Source organism: Echinops telfairi, unplaced genomic scaffold (assembly GCF_000313985.2).
Source record: "Echinops telfairi isolate 266 unplaced genomic scaffold, ASM31398v2 ScPeMD7_3533;HRSCAF=4204_0, whole genome shotgun sequence".
NCBI classification, from domain to species: Eukaryota; Metazoa; Chordata; class Mammalia; order Afrosoricida; family Tenrecidae; genus Echinops; species Echinops telfairi.
Window position 1 is genome coordinate 92396681 of NW_022107431.1, and position 9546 is coordinate 92406226.

General features: G+C 40.2%; 1 protein-coding gene and 1 pseudogene across 1 annotated transcript in view; both read left to right on the forward strand.

Moving 5' to 3' along the window:
* UBE3D (ubiquitin protein ligase E3D) overlaps positions 1–9546 on the forward strand; it is a 185498-nt gene that overhangs the window by 158812 nt on the left and 17140 nt on the right. The gene's annotated exons all lie outside the window — the stretch shown is intronic.
* Positions 3390–9546, forward strand: part of LOC101659772 — a 10779-nt pseudogene continuing 4622 nt past the window's right edge.

Genomic DNA, 9546 nt, shown 5'->3' on the forward strand with positions numbered 1-9546 from the left:
AGTAAACTCAGGTGTGTGTTTAGTGCCTGGTACCTTGGTTTCTTCATTTGTAAAATGGCTTTCAAAACTCTGAACTCCGAGGGAAGTAACACATACAAATGTCACTTAGAACCACTGGCAGTATTCCAGAATAGGGGCTAAAGTTGGCTCTAAAGGGTTTTTTTCCTTACCACTTACCTTATGTCCATAAGAGAAGGGGAAATGAGCATTATTCCATTCGAGGTTAAAAGAAAACCATTTAAAACCACTCCCCAAACTAAAAAAGGTAGCTTCATTATCTTCTTCCTTTCAGTTTGAGCTTCCTAGGGCTGCTGTCACAAAATACCATCGAGTGACTTGTAAGAGTCGAAATTTATTGTTTCACGGTTATGGAGAGTAGAAGTCCAAATCAGCCTGTTGGTTGGACCATGCTCCCTCTGAAGCCCTAGGCAAATAGCCTGTTTGGTCTCTCCCAGCTTCTCCTATTGACAGTCACTCCTAGGCTTGTAGACGCATTTTTCACAAGACCTTCCTTCCTTCGATGCTTTCTTTCTGTGTCTCGTTTTTATAAGGAAACCACTCAAGTTGGGTTCGGATGCACCTAACTCCAGTAAGAACTCAGGTTAACTGATCGCATCTTCAAAAACCTGATTTCCAAATAAGGCCATGTTCACAGGACCAGGGGTGAAGACTTCAGCCTACCTTTGAAGGAGATACAATTAATTTCATAAAGTATGTCAGTTCTCTTGTCACTTGTTCAGTCCCCCTTTCCCCTTCATTTAGCTAGTCATTTCTCAGAAGAGAGAATGAAAATGAATTTCTTTTTAAACATCTTCACTTTCAATGCTGGGAAGAGGAATTGCCAGAACGAGCTAAAGCAGATTTTTGAGGCAGACACATAGCTTCCCCCTTTTCTCTAAGTGTCTCCAGGTATCCCTTCTATTGACTCTTCAGCATTAATTTTTAGACTTGGTAGATTTGATCATTCCAGTGTCTGTGGTAGGGTACAGAAAGTTACGTAGATAGAGCAATAGGTTTTTTCTGTAATGTAATAATCTAAAACTAAATCATGTTGGCATGGGAGACCAGCTGAGCACGAGCAAGTAAGGCTGCCCCTGGACCAAAGAGTTCCCCCGTGCAGGAGTCCGTGTGCTTTCTTTAGGCAACAGATGATTACTCGGTGCCGGAGGGGAAACAAGAGTGTATTTCTTTGTTTCCATGTAGAAGTTATGCTTGAAATGTGTGCTGTAGATGTTACGTGTCCACAATAATTTTCTTGTAACCACACTGTTAAATCTTCATCAGATTTCTATCCTCCCTCTCCCCTTTCACCAACACTGAATGTATCCATCTCAGTCCTTCTCTTTCTTGAACTCCTTTCAGTGCCTCATTCATCAGCGCAAAATCAACAATTAAATAGCTTATTAGTTATTGTCTCTTTACTTGTGAATCTAAGAAATAAATATTAATCTGAGGACATGATATATAATGGGTGAGCTATAGTCTTTTGTATTATGATGCTGTAGGAGCCATAATTTAGGTGTATTGATGCGAGATGGAGAAAATGATTACACACTTAGATGTCAATACAGTTTCACAGAAGTATTTAAGTTTGGTATATTTCATAATAAAAAAGTGTCACAATGAAGGCTATATTAACACAGATTTAGAAAATCTCAAAAACGACAGGGTTAGGAGTCAGGATGGAAGTGTAGGCTAACACACAGGCGGTTATCATGTGCCCTCTCAAACCCTCTACATGACCTGTTTTGCTCAGTAATTATAGTGTCACTTACCTTTTGGTTGTTGAAACAATAAAATCAATTAGAAGCAAATGTCCGATAATAAATGCTAAGTAAAACATTGTTACATATTAAAACTCCCCCCACCCAAAAAAAATCCCCAAATACTTCCTTTGATTTCTAATTCTATACATCGACTTGTATTGCTACTAGATACCAGACCCCTCATCTCCAGCACAGTGTTCTACTATCTGCACCTCTCTAGTTCAATGGGATGTGTGTTATGTATCTTGTATTAGATACTGGGAAGGAGATACGAGAAGTCAATAAAATTAACCTCCGTGTCTTCTTTCCGCTGAGTTGCCATCACTTAGAGGGCTGACCGCTGCTTAAATGTGCACCCTGAGTTTCTAGTGAGACAATTTCCTTGAAAACAAGAGCATCACCTTATATTTTCTTAACTCACACCTCCCAGAACATTGATAGTAACAGGCCTAACTACTTAATGAGTGAATACGTTTAAAGATTATTATTCTAGGGGAGCATACTGACAAGTAGAAATGACTACGTTTACAGAGAAAGGGAGATGAATTGAACAGCTAGCCTCTCACATCCTTTATAAACATGCTAAGTGAGGGAGTAAATAAAGAAATTAGAGGAAGAGAAACACTGGCCTTAAATAATATTTTGTGGGGTGGTAATTTTTCAATATGGTACTTTGTGTGAGGTCATATATTTGTACTCAAATTATAGTCAGACCCAGACTGTGATCCTGATGTTTATAACAGAATCTCTAAGTGATTGATTGCTTGCCAAAATATTCCTGCTAGCTCCTGCTAATGTTATAAATGTGTGTGTGTGTGTGTGTGTGTGTGTGTGATCCCCTATAATCTACTTTTGCCATATTATAGCTCTAGGTTAATGCAACACAAACAACAGGCTTGTGTCTTAGGGGCATGAAGCTCTAATTTGGGAGGGAATGGCCAAATATATTGTTTTCTGAGCTTTATTGCTTTTTGCTAGGTCTCATTTTTATCCATCCTAAGTTATTGAACATTCTAAAACACTTAAAACTTTTTGCTTCTAAAAATATACTCTCAACTATTGTTTGGGAAAAAGTAGAGGGAGCATTTCACAGATTATAAAAAGAAAGAAGATGTATCATTCACTTGGGGTTTCTGGTACAACTATAGCAGCACCTAGGCCTTTGGGACAAAGACCATCTTGTAAGAAGCCAAGGAAATGTAAAAAGTAATTCCATTATTCTCTCAGCATGAGAAAGGATGGACTTAGAATCTATTTCCTGAGTATTTTCAATTCCCGGTCCTTGTTTTCTTGTCCCCAACAGGTATCATTTTGATTACTAAACAACAAGGTTTTAGAACACCTTCTATTGTTATGCCTAATGCAAAATCAATGCTCAATAAGCTATCATTTTAGCACCATGGTTATTAAGTTTGGGGAAGATAAAGGAAAAGAGAAAGACAGTAAGCTGAAGCATTGGTGGTTCAGGGATAGAATTCTTACCTCCCATACTGAAAACCTGGATTCTTTTCTTACCCAATGTACCTCATGCACTGCCACCATCCCCCTGGGAGTGTAACTTTGTGTTGCTGGGATGCTGAACAGGTTTCAATGGAATTTCTGGATTAAGATATGCTAGGAATCATGGCGTGGCAATCTACTTCTGAAACAAGAGCCAGTGAAAACCCAGTGGATCACAACAATCTGAATGGCAGTCAGTCATGGGAACGGTACAGGAAAGGGCACTGTTTTATTTGAGGGTTGCCATGAATCAGGAGCCAACTAGTTGGTGGTTAACAACATTAACAGAACATTCACTGAATAGAGGGCTAATGCCCAGGGTATGGAGATCACGAATAAGTAGGAGAATTTAAGGGAATGAATGACAACACCACCCAAGAGAGAAGGGTAGGGCCCAGGTTACATGATTCCAATTATATGTCTTTTCTGTGCATACTGGAAGTCCAGTCAGTAACTAGGTAGACAGTCATGGGTTTTACAGTGTCCTATTAAACTGTGTCTGACTTAGTGTCTACTCCTCCTCATTTTCTGTGGATAAAAATGATTTATGAGCTTATTTCCTAAGTGATTGGCTTACCTAGAGAATGGTATGCCTCTTCCAGCATAAAATAGAGTTTGGGTTTTTGTGTGATTGTTTTATTTATTTTTAAACACATCCCTTTGCCTGGCACATTGAAGGAACATAATGAATGTACCTCCTTCTCCAACATGCGCCAACTGATTTTGTGGCAGTGAATACAGAAGCAAAACAATAGTCTCCCAGGCTAGTGTGGCTTTCTGTATTGTCTGAATTCAAGGTTGAGGGGGATCACCATATAGCTTGGCACATAACTCTCCGAAGCTCTTCTGAGGTTTTTTGATATTCCATTTGCTAAATCTCTTTGTGCTGTTACATGGAAAGTATTACAGCACTTTCATTGGAAAAAGGACTAATTTTACATCGTAGTGATCGTACCTGCTCTGTGACAAAGCCTTGATGTGGTTTTTATGTTGCTTTTTTTCCAAAAACCATTTTCCAATTTAATAGCTCAAGGAAGAGGATTCTCCCGAGGGGGACTGTGACACAACATTACAATTTCCTGATTGTACAATCGTCCTTCAGTCAGTACTAAAGTGAGGGGGCGGGGTTGAGGATGAATGTGCAGGAAAAGGCAAAGAATAACTGACTAAGCTCGAAGGTCATTAATGACACCATGAAGAGTAAAGGTGATAAAGCGAACACAGAAATCATATTCTGTGAAAAAGGAAATAGGATTGCTCTCAGCAAGGAAAATAAAAAGATGGGGATAAAAAGGACCAAGGAACTTTTAAAAGTCCATTTGGGAGGAAGGACTGTGTCCAAATGAAGAACTGGCTTGGAGCCAAAGAATGAATTTTCTCTAAAAATGTAGATCAATAAAAGCACGGTGTTAGGGGGGAAGCACTTTTTTCTTTTTAATTTAAAGTCTTGATTGTCAATTGGGTGGAAGTTAACAGAGCAGACCACTTTTCCAGTCACTAATGTGTACGTCTGTTCACCAGGAAGAAAGCCTGGTCTTGGTCAGCCTGTGTGAATGCTGGTACTTGGTTTTCAGGTAGCACAGAATTCAGGGGAGAAGGGTGCTGGGAGAGTGCTGGCCTTTCTGACTGGTAACAGGAGAGTCTTACTCCTGATGGGCTAATCCTCTCGGCAGACTCTTCCTGAGACAATAAAACTAGCCCTGTGATGGCCATGGCCCCTTCCCCACTACTCTACAACCCTTTCTTACACTTCTTATCTGCATTGGGGAAAGATAAGCATTTCGTATAGGGCAGCTGCACTGGTGAAATGCGCATAGGAAACTCAGGTTGTGAATGCGAAGTCTGTTTAACTAAAAGTCTTAGAAATCAAGTGTTGTCACAGCTGTGGACCATATACGAGTTCAGAAGGGTTTAACTGTGGGAAATGACAGGCTATTTAGTCTCTTATGCTTACCTCAGGCTTCTAAGAGAGGAGTCATGTATGATGGTAGATTTTATTTTCATGTCACTACAGATAGAAAAACAATAACTAAAAATATAACAATAACAAAAATTGCTGTCTCAAATTCTTTGAGCTCTTATGCCATTTAAAAGCAATGTTCTGATATCAGGGGTTCTGTTTGTTTGTTTGTTTTTGCTGTGCCCCCAAATACTGAACTTCAAAACTTCATTCCAACCCTGTTACTGTGCAGGAAGATGGTTAGCAAATATAGAATGAACTGATGGTCAAAACTTACACTGAGGTGACAAGTGAAAAGATTGTAGCACAAGATCCACTCATGTCCACTCTGGCTTTTTTCTCTTTTTCCCAAATGTTCTTGCTGTGACCTACTTCTATGGATAAGAAAAATGATTTTGCCATCCTTCTATGACATTATGGCTTTAGTGATCTGTTCCCAAGTGTCTTGGTGTAGGTGGCCTTAGGAGGATAGGCATTAATTATTTTCAGACTGCTGATGCACCACCTCTGTAGTGTCTATATTTGTCCTCCAAGAATGCATCATTGATCTCTAATTATAGTTGATCTTGTGGGATCCGATCTTTCGAATTAAACAAACAAGAGTGACACAGGATATGCATGGAAAATAAACACATGAAGAACTCTGAGCAATGGTGATTATTCAGATCCAAACTGGGTCTCAGGCTTCAGAATGACTCGGACAAGTCTTCATCCTGTCACTATTGCCACCTATCTAATTCTTACACTGGACCTCGTTTGTGGATGGGCGTCTTCTTTTCAGGTTTTGTATTCACCGTGAAAACTGTTATTATCCCCTGATTCCAACACCAAGGATCTTAAAATGCTACCACAACAAATTAGTTGCATCTGCTACCGAAGTTTGTCTTAGAATCCCCAAGGCTCCCTGTGATATGATCTTTGAGGAATGAGGAGTAGGGAAAGGGCCATTAACCTGTGGGTGTCATGGTCTCTGCCATTTGATCTCAACGGTGACACCTGAGAAGCAGAGCAGAACAAAGCTTGAGGCAAAGTTTTAAAGATTAGAGCATTTCTTGGGATGGTACTTTATCAGGTAGCATGGAGTCATGGGGATAAGAATAGTGATTTCCAATCTCTTCTTAGCTCTCGCCTATAAAAGATGATTTTCTTTGGTACTCCTGTAGAAAAGTACTAAGCCTGGATTCTAGTTTTACAATCCATTAATTAAATCATTTATTCATTTCTTCTCACAAATGCTTACGGAAATACTGCTGATGTGCAAGACCTCATAGAGAAAGATGAATTGATCCAGATAAGATGCTCTCTATTGGAATCACTGCGACTTTGTCTGCTTCCTTGAATCCTACTATAAGAAGGGGCTAACAGATGGTGAACATAAAGCTGGGACATTGTAATTTCATGTTGAGGATAGTGGCCAAAGTGTGCGGGTGCCTTTCTTGTACACCACGTACCACTTCTGAAACTTAGTGCCATTTAAACAGTAAAGTTGGGCGGTAGGAGGAAGGACGGCATCTAATTTCATTCCCCTACTGTGCAGCAGATGTGCCCACAGGAACAACTGCACAGTGTGAGGTTGTCAGGTTTCCAAAAGAATTTAGCTAATGGGCTTCATTGCTCATAGACCTGGAGTCCTGGAGAATCAATGCCAAGGTTAGAGACAAGTTTAGAACTTGAAGCTTCTGAGAGAGAGTTAGTGATGAAGTTTCTTTGGGCAATGTATCTAACCTGGGAATTCTCATTTGCCCCAACCCAAATCTGAAGCAGCTTCCCCTGCATAAAGGAAAAGAACACAGATGTAAATGCTTGTGCTAGAAGTCAGTTAATTTAAATTTAAGGAAAAAGTTCTTGGCATGGGGAGGAGGCCAGAATATTGAAGGAGCTTTGCCACAGCTCCTCCAGAGGCATTTCTGAATAATATCTCTCTTGAATGGTTTTAGGTGTTCAGGTAATGGGGAAAGCTGACTCAGGGCTGCCTCCAGGCTTAGCAGAGAATATATTCTGGGTACCACTGTAAGCTTTAGGGAAGGCCTGAAAATCACTGGCAGAAAGGCTAATGTTATACAGTTCAGATTCCCCAAGGGAAAAAAATGTTTATGAAATCCAACTTTAGTAACCTGAGTCATGAGCTACTTGTTTTTTGCACACATCAGAGTTAACGGAACCTGTACCATAAACTAGTTCATGGCATTACATTTTCAGATCCATTTTTCCTACCCACTTAGGAACAACGCCACCCTCCCCTCCCCCCTACCTGAGAGGGCCACAGAAATCAGTTACCAGCTTGAAACTGTAAGTGAGACCCCGGAAACCCCTTCGGTAGCCCTTATCCAGCTCCAGTCCTGTGGCTGCCACAGACTGTTTGCTATTAGTTGAGCACAGTTACGGGTCCTGGCGGCATAGTGGTTATGTGTTGGACTGCTAACCACAGGTCAGCAGTTCAAAACCACCTGTGATAGAAGGATGAGACTTTCTACTTGTATAGAGTTACAGTCTTGGAAACCGATCGGGCCACTGTGAGTCAGAATTGACTCAATGGCTGTGAGTTTGGTTTGGTTTTATGGGCCCTGAGAGTGTGCCACTCCAGGGTTGGGGTTGGGGGACCTGGGCTGACTTTCCTTCAGCCTGTGCCAGGACTCATTCCACTCTCACATTGATTTATCACCCCAGAATTGGCTGTCTTTTCGGCACTGTTTAAATATTGCCCTGAGGCTAAAATGCAATTTAAATATTGCCCTGAGGCTAAGATGCAATTTCTCCAGGCAGTTTAAGTAGAAGTGTCCAGGCACAAGTAGTGCAAGTAGAAGAAGGAAAGGTAGGAAGAGTCTGTTCAAGTGGAGAGTTGTTGAGATAACTTCCCATACTTGCACCTATATTTCGTCCAGTTTTTCCCCCATAAATATTTGTTGAGCACCATTTGGATATGTAACAAGCTTATTGAGTACGTAACTACTCTAAGCCCAAGAGATAAAATGATTTTATTTTTATTTTCTCCAGTCTTTCCCTTCAACCACTCACTGGGGCTAGAGTGTGGTTATTGGATTCTTCTTCTTTTTTAAATATAGGTGTAATTGACATGCAATCTAGTGTACAATTCTTAAGTGTTCTATTTGATGGGATTTGACAATTTTATATACACTAGTGTTTCGCAAACTCAGCCTTACTGACATTTTTATCATTATTTGTTGTGAGGAGCTACGCTGTCATGCCTGGCCTCTACCCATTTCCCTAGTCAAGGCAATCAAATATGTCCCCAAATGTCCTTGGAGGCAAAACTGCCCGTTTAAGAACCACTGGTACATGGTTATGTAAGACTATCCCAAGCAAGATCTAGATCGTTTCCATCAGCGTGGCCCCTCAAGGCCCTATCTTATCTGATTTTTATCATCATAGGTGAATTTTGCCTATATTTGAACATCATATAAATCACACAGTGTATCTGGACTCCCAGTACCATGTTTTAGAGAGGTATCCATGCTAGTGTGTGCATCATTTTTTAGCTTTTATTTCTTTCAGCTGCAGAGTTGTTTGATATAACTCAATTATTTAACTGTTCCTCTGTTGATGAACATACAAATTGTTTCCAATTTGGGAGGACTTTGAATAAGTCTGCTATAAACATTTTGGCAAAGTGGTTTTGGTTTGTTTTTGTGGACATCAATATCTAAGAATGGAATTATGGGGTTGATTCTGACTCTTAGTAACCCTGTAGAGTTAGCATTATCTAAATCTTGTGGTCTTAGATCTTGGAGACCTGGGTTCACGTGGTTCTACTCTTGTGAGTCTTCGAGATTGTAACTCTTTAGGGGAGTAAAAAGCCTCATCTTTACTCTGCAGAGCCGGTTATTTTGAACTGTGGCCTTGGTGTTGCAACCCAATCTGTAGTCCACTATGCAACCAGATTCCTCCAGTGTAACACTGGGGGGCTTCCGAAAATGTGTGGAATTTTCCCCTGAATATTTTGCAGCCCCCTTGTATGTTTAACTCTAAGAAACTGCCAAGTTCTTTTGCTAAGTGGTTATAGCATGTTACTTCCCAGCAGCTATGTCTGAGCGTTACGGTGGTTCTAGTTCATCACGCTTTTTAATTTTAATCACTTTGATAGACATCTTATTATGATGTTAATAAGTAATTCCTGAAAACCAGTGACACTGATCATCTTTTCATGTTTCTTGGCCATTCATATACCCCATTTTGTGAAGTCCATATACATCTTTTTGATATATACATAAACATATAGAAATCTTCTTGAGATCCATATCTATAAACTCAAAACCAAACTTACTGCCATTGAATAGATTCTGACTCATAGCAACCCTATTA